This window comes from Lytechinus variegatus, chromosome 2, assembly GCF_018143015.1.
Source record: "Lytechinus variegatus isolate NC3 chromosome 2, Lvar_3.0, whole genome shotgun sequence".
In the NCBI taxonomy this organism is placed as follows: Eukaryota; Metazoa; Echinodermata; class Echinoidea; order Temnopleuroida; family Toxopneustidae; genus Lytechinus; species Lytechinus variegatus.
Window position 1 is genome coordinate 78,624,027 of NC_054741.1, and position 26,396 is coordinate 78,650,422.

Here is a 26,396-nt window from a genome sequence, read left to right on the forward strand (position 1 = left end):
GCATAAATATGTTTTATCTCTAGATATCATAAGGGAATAAAGTCACTAACCACGATTCGTCGTGTCAAGTATTTATAGATATCATGTGGTATAATTATCTACTGGCAACATTCAAATATCAGTCTTCTAATGAATAAATAGATCCTTGTAAGGCAGGAATGCGAGAAAAGCGATAAAAACAATAGTGTGGGGCTTTTTTTGAAGGTCAAGTCATTGTCCACGGTGATCATTGATACGTTGGTTGTACATGTATATAAAGCAAGTGTTTCCATCTTTACACCTCTTGGTTTTGAATAAAACATATGTTTATTAACCCGAAACGTTATCAATGAATATCCCATTTGTGTTCACATTGTTTTAACAATGTGTTTAATTACATGCAATTTTCTATTCTCTTTGATGTTTAAAAAGTCATGGATTACGTGATATTAAAACACCTTTAAAGACACGAAGACGCCCTTCATTGTTCATGCGTTTTACCAGGATTTTCCATGGATCAATAAGGATAAATAGGTATTACGCAACCAAAGAAGACATTCCTGCATTAGAGCATTATGACACAAATACGTCGTAAGCTAAACTATATGCAGCCGTGATGTGGAAGTGAGCTTTCAAGTCCATCATTCAACGTCAAGCCCACTTAATACTGTTACAAACTTGAGCGAATTTGTCTGCTTACAGACGACATCATTTTGGGCGGGAAAATAAAAGGATGCGCCAAGGATGCACAGCGGAACCAATGCGTGCAGGATCTGCGCAGAGAATGGTGCTTGTTATGTCCTGCAAGTAAAGTCAACGTAAACGTCAGCATTGTCATAATATGGTTAACTCTTTGGAGCGTTCGAAAGTATCTTCATGATCTTGCATGATTGGTGAGAAAGTTCTCTGTGCGTGTCAACTTTGAAAAGTTATTTTCTATCAATTCACATTAATTAGTTGGATTACTGTTTCGTCATTCCGGAAAATCAGTAGAAAATTTGCCGCGAAACAGTTCTAAAGAGGTAAGTATAACGTTATAGTAGGTATTGTTTAGAGTATGATGCATCTTCTTTTAAATTTGAGTGATTGGAAGCGTCATCGCATTTACTTTTTTGCAAATTCATTTGAGGTTCTGATCAGGAAATGTATATTTCAATATCTGCCCTTTCATTCATTCTTATAAAAATACTCTTTATCATAATCGCTCTTTTCTCATTTGAGATCAATGACGTACCTCGTCGCCATAAAAGTTAACAAAGGGTCATTGACCCTTGCAAAGTTGCACAGATTGCGTTTTTAAAAACTTAATTGACAATAAAAACAGAGATGGAATAATAAGCGCATTGATCTATGTTCTTATTGAAATTCAATTATACTGTTTCTGCAAATTTTTCATGATACTAATTCACAATTCTCAATAAATGCTACATCGTTATCTATGAAAGAGGCCTTTAATTTCCTGGGAAAATATACAATATTTTTGGCATATTTATTGGTATTGAGGATAATATCATGTGGCTGATGACCTATTCCAGTTGGTTTACGTTTAAATTGACAATACCTAAGTCATTATGTAAGAGTAAATTCTGCATAATTGTGAACAAGCAATCATCCTACAACTTCTTCAAGCTTTATCAATAAGATAATTACGTGTAATATGATGATAGTAATCATGATTCTAGGGAAAGATTTGTTTTTAATTGGATATTTATATTACATGTTTTGAAAGGAAGATTTATTTTGAAGATCCTTTTCACTGATTGGTACAGTGCTGAATTATGATGGAGCAATATTAAGTTACGATACCTGTGGGTAGCCATTCTCTTAACATATGGTGGAATTTTAAACGAATCATGCGCGATCTATGAGAACCAGGGAGTCTTTATTATTGGTGATACAGAAAAAAAGGAGGAGATTAATAAGGAATAATAGAGGAGAGGAAGAGATAGAGAGATGGGGGGGGGTTCGAGACAAAGGGGTAAAAAGAGAATTATATTGGGTTATGAGGAGAGAGGATGAGATGATGATAAGGATGTATCATGAAATCTAGAGGACTAAAACGTTCCATCACTCATCTTGAGATAACTACCACTCATCTTGCCTTCCTCTACCAACATAACATCATCCAGCTTTCTCATCCTGCATCCAGACACCAGCTCCAAACAACCATCTACATCAAACATTCTACCATCTCGATCTTCTCTTATCCCTTTCTCTCAGACCGTCATCGCCTGTTTGGGAGGAAAATATTGCCGCCATTTCCCGGGGAGGACTTTTAGAAGAAAGCAAAAGGAATCGCTTGACGACAGGCTCAGGGGTATTTGTTTTTGGATGCTTCTTCTTCTTCATTCTCTAGTTCACGATAGAGTTGAAGATCGAGTCTAAGTTTGAGGCACATGGCTTTTGGAGAAATGAAGTGTTGAATTTGATGGTATGAATAAACTTTATACACACCCTTGGACAAATTGAAGAAAAACTTGGATTTCATCTGAATTTATTATTTTCTGGCTGATATCTCGCTGTATTGCAAGGTAGGACTACTTTATAGACTATATTTTTTTAGTAAATATACATTTTTATTAGGTTCAATCTAATAATTTATTTGCAGCAGTGATCTATAAAACAATCGGGTTTTAGCGCTCAACAAAGCAGCAACGAATTTGTACTTCATAAAAACAACTGACACCCCATTTCCGTAACCGCATGCATGGTAAGGCAATGGGTTGAATAGTATACATGATCTATGGAAAAAAGGGTAAGTTTGTTTATCTGATTTATTTGATGTTTTTTCATTTTTCATTGTATTAAAAAAAAACCTTACGACAACATGCATAACTTATCAATTATTGATTGGCTTGAATATGAAAGCAGAATCAACGCATTAGAACAAAATGATGGATTAATAATATACTGTGTCAAGGCTAAACGAGAACGCGCGTGCATTGTGCAAACAAAGATTTCAGGACTGATTCCGGGATAAGCATATAATAAAAGGCTACGCGAAGAAAGCTTTTCTGGAAAATTCGAACAAAATAATAGCGCTAAAGGAAACATAATTGTCCCAATATTGGTCTACAATGTTTAATGCAGATGGTGGAAGCACCATGGTATATACACTAAAAAAATTGGGTAAACTCTTAACCAGCATGAGGGTAATTATATGTCCAACCAATTCGGGGCAGTATTTTACCCAATGCGGGAAGCATATTGTCCAGTAAGGTTAAAAAATAAGCAGCAATTACTTTAGAATGGGCTAAATTTTCATCACACTGGACAAATAAAATTACCGAAAGAAATGCCCATTGTTGGTTGGACACATAATTACCACCACGGAGCATTTGAACCCAATATTTTTTGAAAGTGTAGTGGTTCTAACGCGCTCCCTTTAATCAGAGGGTTGTGGGTTCTTAAATTTAGGCGTTACTTTCCTATACAGCAAGATTTTTTCCCAAATTGGCTGCACTCGACCCAGGTGATATGTGGATGATTCTTTGAATGCTATGGCTGGGTAATGATACCAAACATTAAGCGCAGTGAAGTATATGTACTATTATTTCAAACATAATAGTCCAGTTCCTGCTTAACATTATCAGTGTATCTTGGATTGAAACCATGCACAGCTGGTGATCTACCTCGTTGTACAACCTTGTTGTATTGCCTTGGTGCATTTCTCACTATCCATCAGTATTTCTGAAGTCATACGATTTGTTAATTTTAGAATACATTTTGTGAAATATTTAGAAAAAAACCCCTTGAATTACCAAAATAATTTCACTGACCTGACCCGTTAAGAGTAACAAACATTCGACCAGAGATAGATGTACAATTAGAAGGGAAACCCACCACAGTCTGGATCAGACAGTCACTTGGCATATATAACAGCAATCATAGTTGCAGTCCCTTCCTATTTTATACAGTCTTATAAATACATTTCCCTGTTGTTTTCATCTTTCAAGTAACTTTTCACTAGCTAAGTTTGAACCGGTAAGTCAGTGACATCATGAAGGTAACCCGATCAACAGAAGCGCTGTTAAAATATTCATATAAATCTTTCTCAAATAATGAGTAATCGGCGAGGTCAACATCTCTGGCAGTAAGCAAAAACCTGCAAAATCCTTTTCATGATATCAAAATACATTCATGTTTTTAGTTTCATTCAGATATTTAAGAACGGTAGTATAATGTTCAAGTGGTCGCCGGAAGCTAGAATATTGGCAAACTTAATAATCCAAGGTCAATATTCTTTTATTTGACACATGTTCGACCACTGCACCATCAAAATACGTGGACAAGGACTTATAATGAAAGGAACTCCATGTAAAGACAGATAAACATAACTTTTCTTGTACAGGATGAGAGAGAGAGAAAAAAAAACAATCAAGATAAAACTGACAAAATTAATGAGATAGTTGCAAACATGAATTACACTAGCATATGATTTAACTCTGAAACAAAAAAAGTGCTTTGTGCAAAGAGATCACCTAGGATTGAAAGGGTGCGATATAAGAGCATTTAACTTTATAGCTTTGTCTTTCATTAATATGCATTGCTGTATAACATCATAGAACAATATAACTACAAAAAAACATATTGAATTCTGTTAATGGGTCGTTGATATAAATTTAGTTGACATTTACTAAAATGTTTATCGATTGCTGTTCACACTTTACCATTTTGTTTAATGCCACCAAATGAATAAAGAGAAGGTGAAAATGTTGTTTAGTATTGACTGGGATATTTGTTAGAAGCCCTCTGCTCTTCCTCTTTCTATCCTTGATTTCACATGACTTCCTTCATAAATGATGTTGTCATGGTAACATGAGAATGATAAGGTCATTCAGGGGCCCGTCTTACAAAGAGTTACGATTGATCCAATCAATCTCAAGTATATGGAAATCCATCAACGTCATAATTTTTTCGCTAGGAAATTTGCTCAGTGTCCTTTGAAAACAAAGAGAATCATTGATGAATTTACATCTTTTCTAGAAAGTATTTTGTCGACATTGCTGGCTTTCCATAGTTACGATTGATCGGATCAATCGTAACTCTTTGTAGGATGGAGCCCAGGTTTGATACCTGGATATCTCGATCTATGGATAACACGTCAATCATTATCACGATTCAAATACCTCATGATGACATGCTTGTCAAAACATCTGGCATTGATATTCAGACAAGACAATATTTAATCACTTGATATTCTTATACTTTTCTTATGATTTCCATTTTAAAATCGAATAAGTCAAACAATACTTGTCAAATTGTTTAATCTTACCATTAATGGTTCCTTTGAATAATCAATTTTTATGTTTCGAATTTTAAGTCGAATTTATTAGAACCAGAATTTTATATGAATGAAGAGGTGGAATTCACTGGTAAAACAAAAAAGAATTAAAACAAAATTATTTAATATCCACATTTTTTTTAAATAAGAGTTATAAATCAATTGTTACAATAAATTTTTAATCGTAATAAGTGTGTATTAATCAGGCATGAATACATAAATATTATGATTTATTGATTGTGATCTGCGCATGTGTGAAAGAAGGGGGCGTACTTACTTAATAATATCTTTGCCTAATTCACAACTGATATTACGACAGGGAGGGAAATTATGATCGGAGGCATGCAATGTAGAAACTTGTATACACGTTTTACGTGAGTTTGCTTAAATTCATATTGGACCAGCTTCAACGTTTATGTGCTATTCATATTAAAATTCATTATCAGGAACCTTTCGATGGTAAATCAAATTCAAATCAGTAGCAAGGAGACTAACACGTTCAGATGTTTCCCCACAAAAGGGCGTACTCCCAGTCTCCCACGCCTATCCCCTTAGTGCCTCGAGACATGATCGTGTATAAGAGATTTGTTCACGTGATTGCATAGTTTTCCCATGATGCTTCAGTGTGGAGAATCCTAAATAGTTGCAATTATATTTGCGCTTGAGTTTGAGGGAGAATTTTACAACCTTTTTCATGATTGGATATGGAAAGTCATTCACATGATTTATGTTTCTTGGGCATAAAATAGAATTAAATTTTGAGATCTGTTGACTTTTGTAAACATGATTATTTTATAACTGATGGATCGAGGTACTTGCCTCTTTATTCCGTTATCTGATGCCCTGGAGAGAGAAAGAGAGAGATGTAAATAATTGCGACTCATTTTTTTTCAAAATCAGATGATGATATCTGCTCATGCAGAATAAACCACATCTTCGATTATATGTTCAATTAAATCATTATAATAACGTAATCAAGAAAAGGTTTTTGTCTGCTACAAATCAACAAATTAATTACGGAATGCTGAATGTTGTTTTGATGATTCGTGTTCTATCATAGGATTATATTATTTTCATATCTGAGTAAACCATACATGCCCACACCACCATTATTATGCAAAATTTTACTTAAGAATTCAACTGCTTGGTATCGATATTCCAAATTTAATTTTTCGATTGCACCTCCTCCTTTTTTCCCTAAGAAGATCATATAATAGAGTCTTATGGGGCAATCGATTGCCATACCTTGAACGACGCTATTTCCTTTCATAGAATACGCTTACATTGAATTCATTAGCACGTGATTGGCTTGATAGGCCAATGAGCGATCATTATGCGACGAATGGAATGCCCAGAAGCAGTGACTGATACGCCAAGTGATACTGAAGACCTCCATGAGAAGTGCTTTGACCGTTTCATGGCTTGTATTACCGGTCACAGCTGCACACACTTTACTGCTTCTACCTTTTAACAATCCACTCTCGGCCACACAAACGGCGCCGTAAATTCAAGATCAAATGTCTCATTAATTCGCTCAACTTCAAAGAAAGGCAGGTTGATTGAAAAACTCCCTTTCACGGGTTTGCCTTTTCTATCTTTATGAATCTTGCTCCATTCTCTGTTATCAAATGACCAGTAATTTCTGACATCTTGACCGCATCCAAAACGGGAATGTTTGAACTTGTTGTCCAGTGTTTCAACTTAGTGTCATCTCCAACCGACCTTTATCATTATGAATGACACACTTCCTTTCAGTTCAGAGATATCGACAATTCAATGTCGCTGGGTGTTTCAGCTTCCTAGCTTTAAAATCGTGAAAAATTGAACTTTCCTGACACTCTAAATCTATTATACGATTAAAAGTATAATCATCATACGGCTTCCAGCAAGGAGGGACATACATAAGGATAACTTTTACCTTTACGATTACTTTTATTTATCATGCCCTTTTTGATTTGCTGATAGTTGAATTTCGCTTAAAATGTCAAAATAATGTTTTCATCAGGCATCGGGAAGCCTACGATGTAAGCTTTCAATATTTGAAATAAAACAAATAATAGTAAAAGTTATTCTTTAGCCCCTTCTTGCGGGAAGCCGAGGCATCAGTAGTTAAGCAGCTTATTTTGTGAACTCACATAATATCCCAGTACTATTCTTTCCTCATAGATCCTTTTTTGTTTTCTTCATATAAATTTAGCAATTATAAAAAAAATGACGCATAATTTTGTTTAGGTTGCACGGGTGATACAAACAAATAAAGCAATGAAATATCAACGATGTTTTAATGACATTGTGGTTTATTTTACAATAAATTTGTATTCGAATAGATATTGGAGAAAAACGATGCACTTCCTTCGTGTTCGTTAGAAATGAATATACGTGTTCCAGCTCAGTTGTAAAATTAAGTGGAAACCTGTTTCAGTCAAATAAGAAGATGATCGAATGTGATGGAAACATAAATATACAACACAGACATTAATTTGGAGCGCGCCCTAGATAAAAATGCAACGATATGAGCGACGTCCTGGGGGAATATTTGAAGTAAAGTTTGATGGGGAATGAGGAGAATGTTTAAACAGGCAATGCAACACGGGATTTCGATTTATATGAGGAAAGACTGTCCTATTTTGTTAAAACAGAAATAGGATTCGAACATTCCCAAGGGAAGTTATATCATCATCCTTTCTGTTACACTATCTAAATGTCAACATTCGAAAGATAAAAATATTGGTCTGAAACCAAGTCAGATACCAATATGAAAATCAAAACTAGTATTGTTGTGTTTTCATGATTTTCGCTTATCAAATAGAACGATGAAGGCCGTGTAGAGAACTTGACACTGGACAGATGACAAATCGAACGATACAGAGCTGCTACATTTCTGGGCGGAAATTAATTCAGGTTTGTCGATCGCCTACATAAGCAATCGAAGTTTAGTTTGAGTCGTGGGACTACTCTCTGGGCAAATATGAACAGGTTCCCCCTAAATCATGATGAAGAAAAAATATCTCCTTTTATTCCAACCAGGTTTATTAAAGAATCATAAAGATATCTTGATCAAAATGAGGTAAAGTAGAGTTGAAAGAAAGTACTTTCAAATACAAGGCCATTCGATTGTTATCATAAATAATTGTGATAATTATGGACACCCAATAAAAGGTGTTGTGCTACCCCTTTTTTACTAGTGAAGAAATAGATATACTGTATTCACTTCATTTGTCATTCGTATTCAGGACTAGGTGTTTAATGTTATTCATTTCATTTAATGAGGTAACACCATAATCTGAGTATTGAATAAATTGTCCAGGTTTTGAAGATACTGATTCTCATTAACAAACTCTAATATATTTTAATCCTAAATAAGTATTCTTCGGTATTTTTTTTCAAATCCTTGTAGGTCGTTCAGTTAGAATAATAGGTAAACATTTTCGATTAAAAATATTTCATTCTGATACCTGAATATCTTGTAAAAAATGGGTTGTAGTATAAAAATTATCTGAAAACTCATATAGTGAAATTTCTATGGGAAGTATGGGAAGGGCAACAAGAGTCGATCCTTCCAATTGTTATTTTAGTTTTTCTCTTTTGACGGGAAAATATTTACAGCATCAAAGCTCGCAAAGTCTATCCAGTGCATATTTATTCCCCTCATATTCTTTGTTGTATCTTTTGGTTAATTTCCATGCTTTCATATATATTTTATCTTGACATGGACGTATTTAGTTTGTTTCCTTATTTAATCATCATAAAAGGTATATTTTAAGTATATTGTACTTTTTCATCAGGTATATATTAGAAGTTTACACATGCAAAATGACCTAAATCCACTTTTGCTGATTCGTCATAATTCAACTTTTTAAAATTTCACCAAAATTATGTTTCCATTCAAAAATTTCTTCTACTCTGTTAAGTAGGATTTATTCATGTTTATTATTTTCATGGATTTAGTCCCTTCTGCATGGAAAGTAATTTCAAGTTGTTGGTAAATGTTCTTAATAACTAATGAAAAGAAGAGTAAGCCATTTCAACTTCAAGACTGCATGACAATGTGAAGGATAAGGGGGAGATAAGTACTATTATGTTCTTGTAGGCCTTGCATGTGCAGGGCCATTATACCATTGCGACTTTTAATGCAAAAAGGACTAAATCCAAAGAAATATATAGGAAAAATTGAATAAAATAAAAGATACCTGCAAGAATATTCTAAATCTCGTTTGTGTCACATGTTTGATGACTCTTCATAAGAGAACTTCCTGAATGGAATTTAACATAGAGTTGGGTTTAAAAAATCAGTGATAAATGAGCAAACAAGTGGATTTAGTTCCTTTTGCATGAAAAGTATTTGGGAACTAGTCCTTTTTGCATGAAAACGTAAATTTCTTTAAACTTTTGGGAGTTGGACTATAGTCAGTTTGATGCACAGGTGAATGTCTATTTAAACATGCAAAAATATGCCAAATGATAAAAGTGGATTTAGTCTCATTTTGCATGTTAGCTCTTATATTCACAGTGATGTTACAATATCGAACTGTTATGATAACACAAAAATATTGGACAAATACAGTTTAGTCCTGAATATATAACTGTCCTCGGGGTTTTGAATGCAACCGTATATTTCTGGAATGGCATGTAAGCAAATTTTACATGTATTATTACAATTATTTCGAAGTTGTATGTGATTGCCCTTAGATAATAGAATTTCAGACTCAAAACTCGGATTCGATATGTTGAAGTTGATTCCAGTGCTTTGAAAGATTATGACGTTTGAAAACTCGCGAAGAAATTGAAATATGAGAAGTGAATAGAAGCAAATGATTCAGGACAACAAATATAACTGTCGACTTGTTCGAGTCACTCACGGTCACAAGACAGAAACATGTTATCCAATGTCCAACTCATATCAAATTCTCTCTTTGACACTACACTACGTTAAACCCCAAACGTTATCATGTTTTATCATGATGCTATCATGTACTGATGAAACAGGGAAAATTGTAGAAATCATTTAATTCTTTTGCACTTTCCATTCTAAAGTGTCCAGGTCCATACCGCTTATTCGCAATATTGCCTAATCTGGATTCGGTGATTTCTCTTGAAATGACTTTAGGAAGAGAGAGTTCACTAGTTCAATCGCTCAGTATAACGACTCCGTAATTGAAAATTGATGAACGTAGGTAGGAATCTACTGTGATGTCATCATATTTGCTCTGATTGTGATTTTTTCCCCCTGGACAAAGAGAGAAGGGACAACGAACATGATGTTAGATGTTTTATTCTTGTTTGACCCCTATGACTTTTCAAAGCTTACCGTTTATATCAACATTAACTTAAAACAAATTTTGATCGAAAACATTTGAAAGGTTGTGCTTGAATCACGTAGAGTCACATTTTATCAGAATATTATGCATTCATCGGCTGCTCAGCCTTATCTTAAAATTTCATTTGTTTCAGTTAGTTTCAATTTAGGAAACCTCTCAGTTTATTGAAGTCCGTTGTTTCAAAAGGTCAGGGCACCGTTAAAACGTTCCGTTCTGGGTTGAACCTTTTAAAAAACCCTTTCACGAGGAATAGGATACCGATGTATTATTACGTCACAGATGGACGGATAGTGAAAGGTTTGACTTTTATCGCTTTGTTTGGCTTATTTTGGAAGGGATAGAAGTCGCCAGGCAGGTAGTCCACAACACAAGAAATGGACACTAGGTTTTCTTTTTAGCTTTCTTTTTTTTAGAGGAAGATGAGCCAAGATTCAGTCCTTCAGTAACACTCGTTATAAATTTAGGAAGAATGTTGTACATTTTTGAATATGTTATGTATTTCTTAAAACAAGAAGGATTTCATTCCACTATCAATTTGAGCTTGTTTGAGAGTGGTAGAAGCTGGAAGTACCCCGCCAAAAGATACTGCATAAGAATGTATTTTATTGTGAAATATTAACTACCAACTACCACAAAATCAGTGAAAGAACGAATTTCGAAATAAAAAAAATCCAGTATTAAAGCAGACATCTAGGGTCTCAAATTATTGTGTCACACTCAGTTCATATCTACCATTGATAGTCGAAGTGTAAAGTTTACACCCTGTATGAAACACTTCCTATATACATTTGGGCTATAAATTTATCCCAAGTGGATAAATGTTCACAATTAAGTAACAGAATTATTTCCACCAGAGAATGTTCGTTTGTACTCTAAAAGTTGAGAAACTCTGCACCTCTTTATAATATTTTAAATTTGCACCCACAGATTTCTTACTATAGTCGTGATCGATAGTTACTCTTTTGAGTGCTGCTGTTGTACCAACTACTTTGGCTCAATTTTGAATCTCATTTCCTGCAATGCTAAGAATTAACACTTATTCTTTTACTTAATAAGTAAAAGAATAAGTGTTAATACTTAGCATAATAGTATAATATACGTATATATACATGATTAATAGGAAGATTTTTTTTTTGGGGGGGGTTATTTCATATTTCACATGTATAATATAACATAATTTTGGGAACATAGTTGCATTATCATGTTCAAAATGCATTGAATAAAAAAATGTATTTGTTTTAATGTTATTCAACTGTTTTGATGTGAAATAATAAAATAACTTTCCCCTTTATTCTATCGCTTGATATTTAATCTATCAATTACTTTCAGTTTGATTTCTTTTCTACTTATAAACATAAAATATACATGTATGTATGTAATAATATCAGAGCTAAAACGAACTGACACCCGAGTATTGGCGATCCAGTACTAATTTATTATAATCGCATTATTCTGAAATGCCGACGGTAAAAATTAGCAGTGACGTGATTTGTGACATCACTTGTGCGGAAATGTATATGCACGGTCATGTTTAAAGATCTCAGCAAGATGAGGTCACACCGAGTCAAGCATGTAAACAAGACCGTTTTATGTTTTATTTTACTCCCTGCCGAAGGAAGTGTTCTGACCTAAGGTAGCAATAACCTCTAGAAAGATACAAACGTCGTTATTTGCACCACATTCTCATTTTAGCATAAGTTTACCTCAAACCAAATGGGGTTCTTTGAATACAGATTTCTACCAACTTTTTTGTAACATAATTTGTTCCTTCCTAGAATAACTGAAATTATGTAGATATTGACTTTTAATAGGTTCCTGATAATGACTAACCTGATAGGTTGTCCAGACCAGTCTTTAGTTGGTTTTCATTATATTGATTCATTAATACCAATTCCTTTCGCTTTCATTGACATCCATATCTACTTTTTTTGAAATTTCCCTTGAAATTCTTTGTCATATGATATTCTTTGTTTTTCTATATTCGTTCTTCGTAGTCAGGTCGTCAGATTAAATCCGTCTAGTACATGTTAACTACTTCAAAGAGTTTGGATTAATCTACCTCTTTGATCAATGAGGCCTCCTCCTTCGCATCTTTTATCAGCTAGAGGGTTATAAACCGATTTATCGCCATCTTAATGCGTTCCATGTTTATTCTCCCTCTAGTTCTAGCCCTTGTTTTTTTGAAGTTTGTACCCTTAATTCTATCCCAAGTTTTTCTTCCTTGATTTAAAGGTTCTACATTTGTTTTTGCGACACGAGAAAATGATGCATAGAATTTGGTCTACATCAGACGATGAACGTTCATGAAATTTCCCAAGACTCTTTGAACAACTGGAATGTAATCTTTTGCTTATCGAGTTCCCCCAATTTTCCCGGTGTCGGAATGAATTCAAATTCGGAAGGTCGGAATGAATTTAGATTATATCTGTCATAAATTTGACTTTGCCTACATTTTATGAAGGTTTGAATGAACTCCAATCTTATGTTTGTTTTTTTTAATCAAATTTGAATTAGCCATTATGTCGTCATCTAATTCATGATACAGTCTTCCTGAAGACATTAAAACATGTTTAACTTCTCTGAAACACCAAAAAGCACCTATAATATTTCTTTTCAGTTCTTCTTAATTTCGTTTAATATTTATTGAAAAGCAATTTAAACCCTCTACAAAGTGGATTTGTTGCTGTACGAAGTCCAAAATTATTACTACTACTTCTACTACTATAGATGATGATGATATATAAATATATATATATATATATATATATATATATAGCGCAATTTTTGTATGAATTTGTTGTTAATTAATATTTCACTTTCTGAAGAATTAAAGACGAAACTAGTTAAAGTGAAATAATTGAGCATTCTTTGACTATTCTTCATTTATTTTGATTATTATATATATATATATATATATATATATATATATATATATATATATATACCTTTAATACAGCAATAGGAAATGAACCGAATATTTATCAAGAAACTGTAAGAGGCACCTCTAAAGAGGAAACGCAAGCTAATACTCACACCCCATGTTAAACTTCAAAGAGAGTAATTGCTATGAGTAAGAACTTATCGAGGAAGAATCAGAAACAATATCTCTATCAGCTGTTTAATCTTAGACAGCCTGAACTTGACGTTGTCTATCTATCAAGGTAAAGAAAACCTGGGTCTTGAAACCCTCCTTAAGATTGGATGGTCAGATAATTGAACAAAATGGCGGACAGCCGGATGGTCAAAGTCCGGTGAGGTGATGAACTTGAATTGAACAAAAATGTTGGTTGTATTAAGAGTTTCTTTCCATTATTCTCTCTATAAATTACTATTATTATTATTATATGAGTGCCAAACGAAAGGGATGTTATTACTTTTGACAGGTTCTGAGATATGCACAATTACAATCGTGACTTACCTGATCCATTTCCCTCTTTCCGTTCAATCTATCAGCGTGGGTGTGGGTGATGTTTGGTGGGCTGATGTTGGTGTTTGGACCATTTCGACAATAATCTCTATGGTTGGGATGTACTGTTCATTTTCATTAATCTTTTCAAAATTATTGTGTTTCTGTACTTTTTCCTCCGTTTTTTTCATGAAAATTATCCATAAGCAAACATTCTCATAATTACAAAGGAGACGAGAGGCCTTAGATCTTGACAGAATATTCATTTGTCTCGTAATGGAAGAAAGTTTTTGGGGAAAACGACGATCACTTCATTTCCATGGCACATTACTATGCTGTTTAGTCATTGGGTAATATCTTAACAACATTGTTTAAAGACACTTGATGCTATTTTATAAGTATCAACGTATGTTTACCATAATCTTGCAATGTCACTCCTTAATGGAGATAACATGATACATATCACTCGATCTAAAGAAGTATCCATGATGATAAAATATTGAAACAATCCAACTATTGCAGGAGTTTATTAAATGAGACAATGAGACAAAAAGAAAAACATCAACACACTGTGGACTTTTTGTGACACTCTTTTATTATTTGTAAGGGTTTGACTCCCTTTTTCACCCTTAATTTGTTCAATCAGTCACAAGCTTGTGACACTCTTATTTATTTTATACCTAGTGTGTGTAATTCTGAACATGATATTCAAGTTATGTAGGTTACGGTTTTCATAATGGTGCTTGCCTTACAACATCATCCTGTTTCCATGACAACGGGCAATCAATTACGTAATTGATATGCACAAGTACTCAGTCGACCAGTGGAGCGTTATGGATATAACTTTATGGGTCAAAAGTTATTCGACAGTAGTGGCGGGAGTGATAAAGCCGTCTTTTTACTGAACTTTGCATTCTACAAGAAAATACAGGCAAGTGCATGTTTAAAAAAAATTGAAGTAGCAATTTCATACTAATGAAAAGTAAATATTATCCTTTTGAGAGATGATATTATCTGTAGTCTCATGATATCTCGCAATGAAAAGTCGCCACTCACGCCTCTCTCTCTCTCTTAAAGTGATGGTCCAGGCTGGAGATATTTACATCTCAATTAATAGCACAAAATTCACAAAGCAACGGATAACAAATAACAAAGTTATTGAATTTTAAAGATTTGCATAATTTCGGTGAAGCAGTTCTAGGCATGTCTTTATGAATATTCATTAGGTGGGCTGATATCCCCACTTGTACTTTTGTATTTTATTATATGAAATTAGGTTTATTCAACATTTTTCTACCGAGAACTAAAACAAATGGATTGGATTGAAAACTGATTAAGTGCATTGGTTATTATTGCCGCAACTTACTTCATCATAATGGGGACACATCATTTACACATGAAAAAAAATGAAACATCCATCATTCATGTAATAACATAAGAAAAAGTAAAGTGTGGATGTGAAATCATCAGCCCACCTAGTGAATATTCATGACGATGTGCATATCAAAGTTTTTACAAAATATTGACAAATTTTAAAATTCAATAACCTCGTTATTTGTTACCCGATTTTGATGAAATTTTCAGCATCTTGCTCTGTGAATTTTACTCTATTTATTCAGATATAAATCTTTTCAGCCTGGACCATCCCTCTAATCTCTTTTTCTCTGCTTTCCCTACCCACCCTTTCCACCATGGGACCATGCATTCCAGATCCCTTGTTGTAAATAGGGAGAACTGAACACATAGTATATTAGTGGAAATAGACAAAGAATAGTGTTGAAATCATTAAAAAAGGGCCCTCCGTCAGCTTATAACGAAATATAACTAAATACAACGATGTCCTAAACAGTGTACTTAAAGTGCGATGAAACCTGCATTAAGCCTATGGCCATGTCAATATTGACATGGACCTGTCTATTTTTGTCGTTATGTTCGTAAATTTTTGTGTTTAATTTTGATTTTCTTTTATGAAATGATGATTAAACATGCTGCAGTTTTCTAGTAGATATATGCAGAATTTAAAGATTGATATTTTAAGGTAGTTCATCAACCCCATCTATTTAAATAAGATACATTTATATTCAGATATATTCTTGCGGTTATGGATCACCCTTTAATAGATTGTTATCCTTTCTTGGTATCCCCAGGGGTTTCATTCATCACTGAGTTCTACATGCCGGCTTTCATAAACACGAGATATCAGTCAGCATCATCTTGGCTACCATTAATGGGGATAGATCGATTGTTATCTCATTATCTCAGATAAAAAAAAGAACATGAACTCCACTGTCTACAAGTCCCTTTATATATCGTACATTAGATCTTATCATTTTTTTTCTCAATTAAAAAGAAATTTTCCTTTCTTTCTATCTGCTACCAAACTGTACAAAATAATTCGCAATTTTCCTTTTTTTGGAAGGGCTGTTGTCTCATAAATCTTTCAAATATATTTTTTGATTCAATTCAATGAAAAAATAATCTTATTATTGAAAATTATTGAAAAAAGAATAATCGAATGTTTTACACTTGAATAAAAGTGATAGAAATGACAGTGAAATCCTAGCATGTAAGTCATTACTATGCAAACGTATGAAGCTATCTAATTGAAATGAGATTGTTTGTTATTAACTTGAAATTGAGTATTGATGTGTTTACTTTTATCTTATCACGAAGTTCATTATTTTACACCATGGCTGAACACCTTAAGCCTATGCAATTTGAAATAATTAGATACGATTTTAAACTAGCCAAAGAAAAATGAATAAATAATCAGTTATTCTTGGAAAACTACTGATTACCCAAACAACCTGTAATTTTCTCTGAAAAAATATTTGTACATTTTACGTTTTGTTTAATTCAAACATTTAAAGATTCAAGTGTTTTGGAAAATGCGCAAAGGGTAAAACCCTGAACGGCCTCTAATCCAGCTTCGGGGTAGATTTTTAAAATGCTGACCTACAGTAAGGCAAAGACCCAAGAAAACAATCAAGCATGATACTCGAATCTCAGTTCAATGTTTTAGGAAAGAGCTATAAACCTTAGGCAAATCAAATGTGACTGGGTGGAATAAAAAGCAATTATATCATGCTGGACTTCTCAATTTTCCAACGAGATTCGTATGTAATAAGACCAGTATATCCAATGAGGCCGAAATAACAAATGTCCATTTTCAACGTTCACTTTATCCAGATTCTCAAAGCTACGAGCAGAGGTCTCCTTTATCTCCAAGCTATTGTTTTGCCTGATGTCTTCGAAAATATTGAATAGAATTCTTATAGAGGCATCCGAGCATGCTTGTTTGGGAAATGATTATGTCCCGAAGGAGAGATTGATTTACAGAGTTTTGTAGAGTATTGTGGAACAAGGTCAACTTTGAAGATGAAATGAAAACTAACTTTCACCTGTTCTTTGAGTAAAATGTCGCCAGCGGTGGGTTATTACATAGAGCAACATTATCCCCTTGAATAATATTCAGGAGTCGACTCAGGTGTGACAAAGTCAGGTTTGATTTAGATTAATGGCATGAGGATAGTATTGGAATATTGCCGTTGGGATAGAAGATGTGTTGATACTCATGCGACGTCTCTTGCAGGTCGGAAGTAGGCCTACTCCCACAACTACTTGGGACGTACATGCTAGTTTTCTAGTAATCAGTCGCAGTATTGCCTATGCCTAAGTATCTCCCTCTACAATGGCGAATATTTGTAGGTTTCCAGCTTGGAACAAAAATGCCAAAGACCTTAAAGATTTGTTGCAAAGAGTAGAAAGCCTCCGGTGAATGATTGAGATGAAACATTCCTCACGTCACACAGAACACCTGTCATAACACCTATCGTATACCCACCCCCAAATCAAGTCAGTTTCATTTTGGAGTTAACCAAATTGACTGAGGGCGATGTGTACCTTCTTCTTCACGGTTTCTTTTGGATAGTAGAAAGAAACCATAGGTGACCAATCGCACCTACCTTTACCATCCATCGTCCTTCTTCCAAATATATCCTATCGCCTGGAGCGCGTTATCTCGTTAGGATTGTTTTTGGAGCTTCACTGAAATCCATTGATGATGATCATTCTTCAATGGTAGGAAGTGGCATCTTGGTGCCCTGAATGAAAATCTTGTATTACAGAAAATGGTAATTTGTCATCGGTCGGTGTGGTCAGGTCACATGTATTACACTTTATAGATCGTAAACCCTGATACTGAATTCATGAATACGTAAAATACACCAGGAGATTGTGATAACAATATATACCTTCCGAGCAACAAATGTATCCATAGATACTTTTATTGAGGTCGTAAGCATAATTTGCACTCCTTAAATATCTGAGGAGAAAAGCCATTATTTCTCGTAGTTCGTACAGGAAATAAAATTATTTTGTCATAAATGGATTCCTATTCACCAGTTATATAATTGATTTGACTCCTGTGAAAAAATTGTGAACTTTTTTGAGACTACGAGCTGTTGATTTTGAAAACCCGAGAGTTTACAGAGGCTTGTTAATGTAGAAGGAAGAACCAATGTACAGTGTTAAAGAAATGCATTTATAAAAGTATCAATAGTAAAAAACACATGCGATTGATTATTGAGTAATCTGAATTTACATCACTACATGTATTTAGATAAAGTAGAGATCAAATTCAAATGTCGAATACTATTTGTTTTCTTTAATGGATATAAGGATGAAGGATACAGGTATCGAACGAGGAAAACAGCCAAATGAATCCAACCATTTTACGAGGTACCTGTATAACGCCTCCTCAAACCCTGTTGTCCTCAAACTGTCATTTTGAGCAACCATGTATACTACATATCCCGAGAGGTAGTTAATTAAGAGTCGATGGTGAAACACACCGGTTATCATAGCTTATTAAGTCACTCATTTATTATACTGAGAGTGCATACAGTTCGTGGTTCTCGACATTTCGGAAATGTTTAATAGGGGAGCGTATGTTTATCATACGCGTATAAAGAAAGATCGAGTTGGCATTTTGGTTTGAGCTTTCCTGGTTTGAGAAAAGGTTTTGCAAGGAAATGTAATGTGTGACAGGATAAAAATGAAATTAAAACACACATGTCCTTATAGTCAAATATCCTCTGCATTCCGCAATTTCACCTTCTACTCCCACGCCAAATCATCATAGACTTCCCACTTGCGTTAACAAACTGCTTGAAACTTGGCTCAGTGGCCTAAATGATGACTCTTAATTTGGACAGCGCCGATCACAAACCCCATGATATACAAAAATCGTGGTTTGAGGCTATGTAATATGTCTATGCAATCTGAAGTGTATGTTATCATAACAATGGGTTCAGACTCTCGTAATTGCCACCAGCAGCAAAATGCTGCTTAATTTTCAATATCCCATTTTGTTTTTACCCCTCTTGACCTGAGAGTGATATTTTGACGAGAAGAGTAAACCTCCTTTAGTCCTATCATTGGTTTTCATTCTAGCCTTAATCATATTCCCATTTCCCATAACGTTCACATGAAGATTGCAAAAAGGTTACATACAAACAACACACTATCATCCTTCGCAACCCCGAGAGACAGTTGGGAAAATAATCATCGCTTCCCCCTTTGAGTTTTCTTCATAATGCTGACAAAATTTCAAACACCACTTTGTCAATTCATTGACAAGCAAATGAAAATGGAGGAGTGCGACTGCAAAAACGTCTGGCGGACAGTGGCGTAATGGGCCAAAAAAATTTGAGGGGGGCTCGATCTGGTGTATCACGTAAATTTTGTTAAAATGTTGCAAGAAAGCGGAGCGAGCGAGCAAAATTTTCGACATTTTTATTACAAAATTCAAAGTTTGTGATAGATTTTGACAGAATATTCAGGAAATACTATCCTATATCCCTCTGTCTCTTTCCTTTTATTTCATTATCTGTTTTTTTTTAATATTTTGATCGCGATTTTTTTTTTGGGGGGGGGGAGAAGAGCCCCCAAGCCCCTCCCATCTGTACACTAGTGCTGGTGGAAGCCCAAATCTAGGTATTGTTCCTCCAAAATGGCAAGAAAATCTTCGGGATACAAAATGATAGAATTAATGCTGATAATGCTAATGATAATATTTAGACAAAAGATAGACTATTGTTTCTATTTGAAGTCATTGTATCTTTAGATGAAATATCTGTAATCTGCAAGCTTTGAATGCAAGTGAAAATTTATCCGTGCTGTGAAATGATAAAATTCTTCTGCTATTTGTGTGCGTGTGTATTCACAGAGTTTGTGGAAGATGATGACAGATGCTTGAGTACTTAATTACCCTCTCAAAGAGTAGTAAAAATGTCAAGTAATATCATCATAAATTTAACGACAAAAAGTATAATGATAAGTCAATTTAAAGTATAGAAGTTGGACATGATAAATTTTTTTTTAAAAATTGTGTTTGTGTCAGAGTTTGTACTGTGACCACTTTCATATTGCACCCGTAATATTTCCTTTATTTCAAAACGATTTTGTATTTTCTGATGAGTCCTAAAATTCTGCTAACTAACATTGACAGCCAACGAAGCACTTAGAGTTCAAATGTAACAGTTCAAAAGACAAATCCAACAACCGTTGACCTTAATTTCAACAAAGTTCATAGCTACCAGAAATATGTTTTGTTGATGATATACTTAAGAAAGCATTTAAAAAAAGAAAAGCAAGTCCGAAAAATATATCATAATAATTCTTAAGACCTTAACGTTTCTGTAAAATCATGATTTATTTACCGAGCTCCTCCTCATCATCATCATTACCACCATCATATCCTATCATCGTTATCATTGTCATCATCGTCGTCGTAGTAATCAACATCCACATTTTCATCAATACCAGAAAATAGAAATGTGAATAGAGCTGATAATAAAATCTCATACTGTCTACATTATGTACATGCAATCATGCGTAGATATGGAACAACTCTTGCCACATATTCTCTCAGTCCTTTGACCTTGATGAAATTGATTTACTTGAATCTGTTTGCTAAACACACCAATGAATCCCAATCAAGGAAACATGAAAATGGGTCTCCTACTTCAAAGCAAGTTACTTCTGAATTAAACAAAAATAGCATGTGAAGGTCATTATATTATTCTAATGATTTTATTTCACTTCGAATGTTAGCTGCAAACAAGACACCCTGGGCTGAGTTTGCTTCAAGAGCAACATTAAAAAAAAAACATTTAACAGGAAATAATTTGTCTTTAGGTGAAGACACGTTTATCCTTGAAAATACTCCCGAAACGGGAACATATTTATCTTCTTGTTTGACTACTTCTTGAGTGTATTTGGTATATTATTGGTTCAATATAAAATGGATTGGTTCACGGTAACTTTATCCACAATCTACTCCCTTTGAATTATTCTGCGTGCTACTAACTTTTAAGAGCACCTTTATTTTCTGTTACAATTCTCAAATGTTAAAATGTATACGTTCATGTATAAAGTAGCAGACAAATTTCCAATGCAAACGTAGCACAACCGTGCAGATAGATGACTGCTAACTAGATTGAAGAAATGGACGAGAGTCATCTTTCTTTCCCCTGTGTGTGAGAGAGATATTCCTTTAGAATGACGAAATCATCCATGAATGAAATAGGGAATGCAAAAGGGATTTATTTTATTATCCTTTGTCCTTCAGCCGGTTGTTACTGAGATCACCAGGTGTTGTTTGTTTCTCGAAGGTGACTTACCTTTTCCGCGATCCATTCTCTCTAACTCTCTTCATCTGAATAATGCCTTCTGTATCTCCCTCTGTCTCTTTCTCACCCTATCTACCTGCCACTGTCTCAGTCTCTTTGTACCTATCCCTCTCTCTCCGTCTCTCTCCCCAAAGACAGGTCAGTTACTATTGATACTCATGACATCAATCAATTACATATCACGTGATACGTCAATAACACCGGGGAAGACCTGAAGTATACCACCATGCTTATCCATGCTTTTCCGGTAGGGGAAGGCGGGGTAAGTTGTGATACTTTTTGCTTTCTGCATGTTAAAACTGATATGATTAATGATCTTGAAGAAATAAATACCTTACCAAAATCTAATTCTTCTGAAATATTTTTCACCTATTTTCTACCCCCACACTGAAAGTCACTGTAACCTTTGAAAAATGAGATGTCAATTGCTCAACTTGCCCCATCTGTGGGGTGAGTTGAGCCACAGAAACTATGTACAAAATGTATGGGGAAGAACCAGCAAGTCAATTTTTTTTATTTCAAGTCTTTTCACTCGCTTATTCTCTATAAATACTAACATCCTCTAGGGAAAAGAACAGTCATGTAAATTTGCTCTTTTCTGCCTGCATATCGATGATTTTTCAAAGTTTTTTTTTATATATACATTACCATAAGAATTACCATGGCTTAACTTGCCCCATGTCGGTTTGCTCAACTTACCCCAGTCCTAACTTAATGCAATAATTTCACATCCACTCATTTCTTATGCATCCATCATGTAAAAAACTAAAACAAGAGTGAAGATTCATACCTGGACTAACAATGTTGTTCTTATATCTTTAATATATTAAAAGGCGTGTGCGTGTAAAAAGCACTGATATATTTCACACCCATTTTTTACTTTTTTGGTTGAAATTTGTATTTTTTTCCTCTAAAAAAGTACTTTTGGCTTCAAAGTTGAAAAAATTTGGTGGCGTTAGGGGTTATGCAATGGGTCATCATTCATTATTGCCCTGTGTGTGGTGGCTCAACTTGCCCCTATGCTCAACTTACCCCGCCTTCCCCTATATACTTGTTTAATATTGTCTCTTTGTATATTCACACACAACACACACGCAAACACACTCCCACATCCACCCTCTTTCACCCTTCAATCAAAAGTCAAACCGCATGCACATACACGCGCCCACACATCTAGACGTATACGCACATACTTCTACACACACAACATACCGAAATTGAACACATTTAAAGGTCAAGTCCACCTCAGAAAAAATGTTGATTTGAATCAAAAGAGAAAAATCAGATAAAATAATACAATGCTGAAAATTTCATCAAAATCGGATGTAAAATAAGAAAGTTATGACATTTCAAAGTTTCGCTTATTTTAAACAAAATAGTTATATGAAAAAGCCAGTTACATCCAAATGAGAAAGTCGATGAGGTCACTCACTCACTCACTATTTCTTATTTTTTATTGTTTGAATTATACAATATTTCATTTTTTACGATTTTGATGATTCGGACCTCCTTGCCTGTAACACAAAATGTTATATAATGGAATTCCACCTGTTCAGGGAGGAATGAAACTTCATTTTACATGACAATGACGGGAAAATAAAAATATTTCATATAATAAAATACAAAAGAAATGGTGAGTGAGTGATGTCATCAGTTCCCTCATTTGCATACAGACTGCATATCACTGTTTTGTGAAATGAAGCAAAACTTTAAGATGTCATAACTTTCTTATTTTACATCCTATTTTGATGAAATTTTCAGTGTTATGCTTGTTGAATTTTTCTCTTTTATTCAAATCCAGTTTTTGTTGGGGTGGACTTGTCCTTTAAACATTGCGATAACCTCTATAAAGTTAATCTATATAATAGTGTGAACATGTAGAAATCTCCCAATATATTCCACATCACTAAGAATCATGCAATAGGATTCGTCAGAAGTCTGTCACGTGTCTTTGGTAGCTTTCCCATCAATCATCACTCGCAGTGATGGACCTTTTATTTTCGCTGATCTTTTTCAGCCCATAGGGTCATAACGCGTTATGAATTAGTTGAGTAGGTGCGAATTTTGCCACTCGATTTGTTTGGTGCATCATTCTAAATCACCAACAGTGTCCGTGTCGATATTTTTATCTATACAAATGTGGAAAAATGAAACTCAAGCAAATTTTGCGTCGTGCTTATTCAACCGCAAAAAATATAATAGCGAAAAAGTTGTAGCGTTGTTCAGAATATTCCTTTTTCGAGCCTTTTCAACATTTATCATGATAAAAATGTGGAATTCTTACCGATAACTTGGAATCAAAGTCATGAGGTTAGGCTTGTGTCTTTTAAAAAGTGACTATTTGCCTTCTGGCGGTGCTCACCAAAGTATGACATAAGATATGTCGGTAATATTCACTCAGAGGGTAGCATATAAAATTACCCACACACCCATGTAAAAATATTTTCAAAATTCCTCCTGGTTTAAATATTATGGATGTTTGTTTAAGGGGACTTACTTTTTATGTTGTGTATATACATGTATATCATTTCTGAATGTCAGAATACAATTATCTTCCTTTTTTTGATGTCGTAATATTAAATCTGTGTAAAGATTTGGTTTTCACTACTGTTATTAAACACATTATATAATTTGAAGATGTTGATTTCATTAAAATGCTGTGAATCACTTCATCGATGACTCAGTTGAATATGTAGGCTGTAAAACACGAAAGAGAACATTTATTGATTACTAATTTTCTTCAAATTAGTAGATTTTAAATGCAAAAAAAAACCGATTTAATGAAAATGTGTGTCAATTTTGCTTTTCAAAATATTTGCATAGTGTAAGCGAAAATCATGATATACAAAAAACGATTAGACATTGATAACAGTAGCAGAATTATTGTAATATAAATAATAGATGTAAGACAGAGACTTGAATGCAAAATTTCATGCTTGTTCCTCTCTCTGAACCAAATATTGTATCACGTTTTCCAGTCAAACAAAAGTACTAGTTTCCCAGTGCTGTTTGTACTTTTGAGTTATTGGTGATTATCTCGGACGCACGCCCTTTTTAAACCTTAAAGCTTGGTCAATTCTTTTCGAGCAAAAACAACCTTCAAGAAACTTAAGAAAGCCATTTATCTTGTCGTGATCGTTTTCCCATCACTGGCCATTTCCTGACATTTATCACAAGTTTGGCTCTCGGACAAAATGCCCTGATGAGCTGGTAGGTACAGCGAAATGGATGAGGAGGAGGAGAAAGAGAGTTGGGACAAATCGCTGATCCATTTTAGTTTGATTTATGATGTCATCACTCACAAGATCATCAGCTATTTGAAGATTCACCCATCAAAGGATACAAACTACCACGTATCGAGGTTTAATCACTGCATCACTCTTACATCCATACTCAGATAGGACAGAGCGTATAGGAGCACCAACGAAAAGGGCACTAAGGGGATAGAACTCATATGAAAGTTAAAGGACAAGTCCACCCCAACAAAAAAGTTTATATGAATAAAAAGAAAAAAAAATCCAACAAGCATAATACTGAAAATTTCATCAAAATAGAATGTGAAATAAGAAAATTTTTAAAGTTTTACTTAATTTCACAAAACAGTTACGCACATCCTGGTCGGGTATGCAAATAAGGACGCTGATGACATCATCCACTTACTATTTCTTTTGTATTTTATTGTATGAAATATTCTAATTTTCTCTTTTTTTAGTGAAACAGGATTAATTCCTCCCTGAACATGTGCATTTAGCATTTTTTATGGTTCAGTCAAGTTGGTCCTTATTGTCAAATCTGAAAAAAATGAAATATTGTATAATTCAAAAGATAAAAAGGTAAAAACAAAAGATTAAGAGAGTGAGGGACATCATCGACTGTCTCATTTGCATGTCACTGAGTTGTGCATATCATTGTTTTGTGAAAAATAAGCGAAACTTTAAAATGTCATAACTTTCTTATTTTACATCCAAATTTTAAGGCATTCACAGCTTTATGCTAGTTTGATTTTTCTCTATTTATTTGAATCAACATTTTTCTGGGGTGGACTTGACCTATCTAGTATATTGTATAGCAATCAGTATATTGAGGAAAGCTTTATGGGATATATAGAATGGGTAAAAAAAACTGGAAGAGGAGCGAAATAAAGGACACATCTCTTCTGTTCTTCTTCAATTCAGGGTCTAAACTTACTTGGCTAAAGATAATTAGATCTTTTTCAACAGGCATATTGAAATCACCTTCTATTCTTTCAGAAATTTGAGACTTTTGATGACGCTCATACAATAGAATACACCAAGTATTAATGATGATATTCTATCAATTGTTCTACGCTTCTGGTGTGGTATATTATCGATGTACATCCAGTACATGTAACACCTAGATATCTAAACTTATTCACTCTTTATATGCTTCATCCTACCCTTTGAATAATTCATTTTTCCATTGAGATTCTTTTTTGTCTATCCTCCACGTAGTTCAACCATTCTCATTCATTCATCTTTTTTCTGACTCATTCAAACTTGTCACTGAAGAAAAATATCCACTTCACCTTCACTTGTTTCGCAGGGATCTTGAGAGTTGACAAGCTTCCACCATCCTCTTTGACAGATTGTAAGATCCATCAAATACTACATTCTTCTCACGATCGACACTACCTAGGTTTAATCTTCACATTCAGTTACACACCTGTTCAATCCGCAATAGCTTCACGTCAAATT

General features: G+C 34.2%; 1 long non-coding RNA gene across 1 annotated transcript; it reads left to right on the plus strand.

Moving 5' to 3' along the window:
* Positions 1 to 545: 545 nt before the first annotated feature.
* LOC121409154 lies at positions 546 to 11,487 on the plus strand. Its single transcript, XR_005969127.1, has 3 exons — positions 546 to 1,001; positions 2,200 to 2,510; positions 8,073 to 11,487. It is a non-coding gene; the product is annotated as an uncharacterized LOC121409154 (long non-coding RNA).
* The last annotated feature ends 14,909 nt before the right edge of the window (positions 11,488 to 26,396 follow it).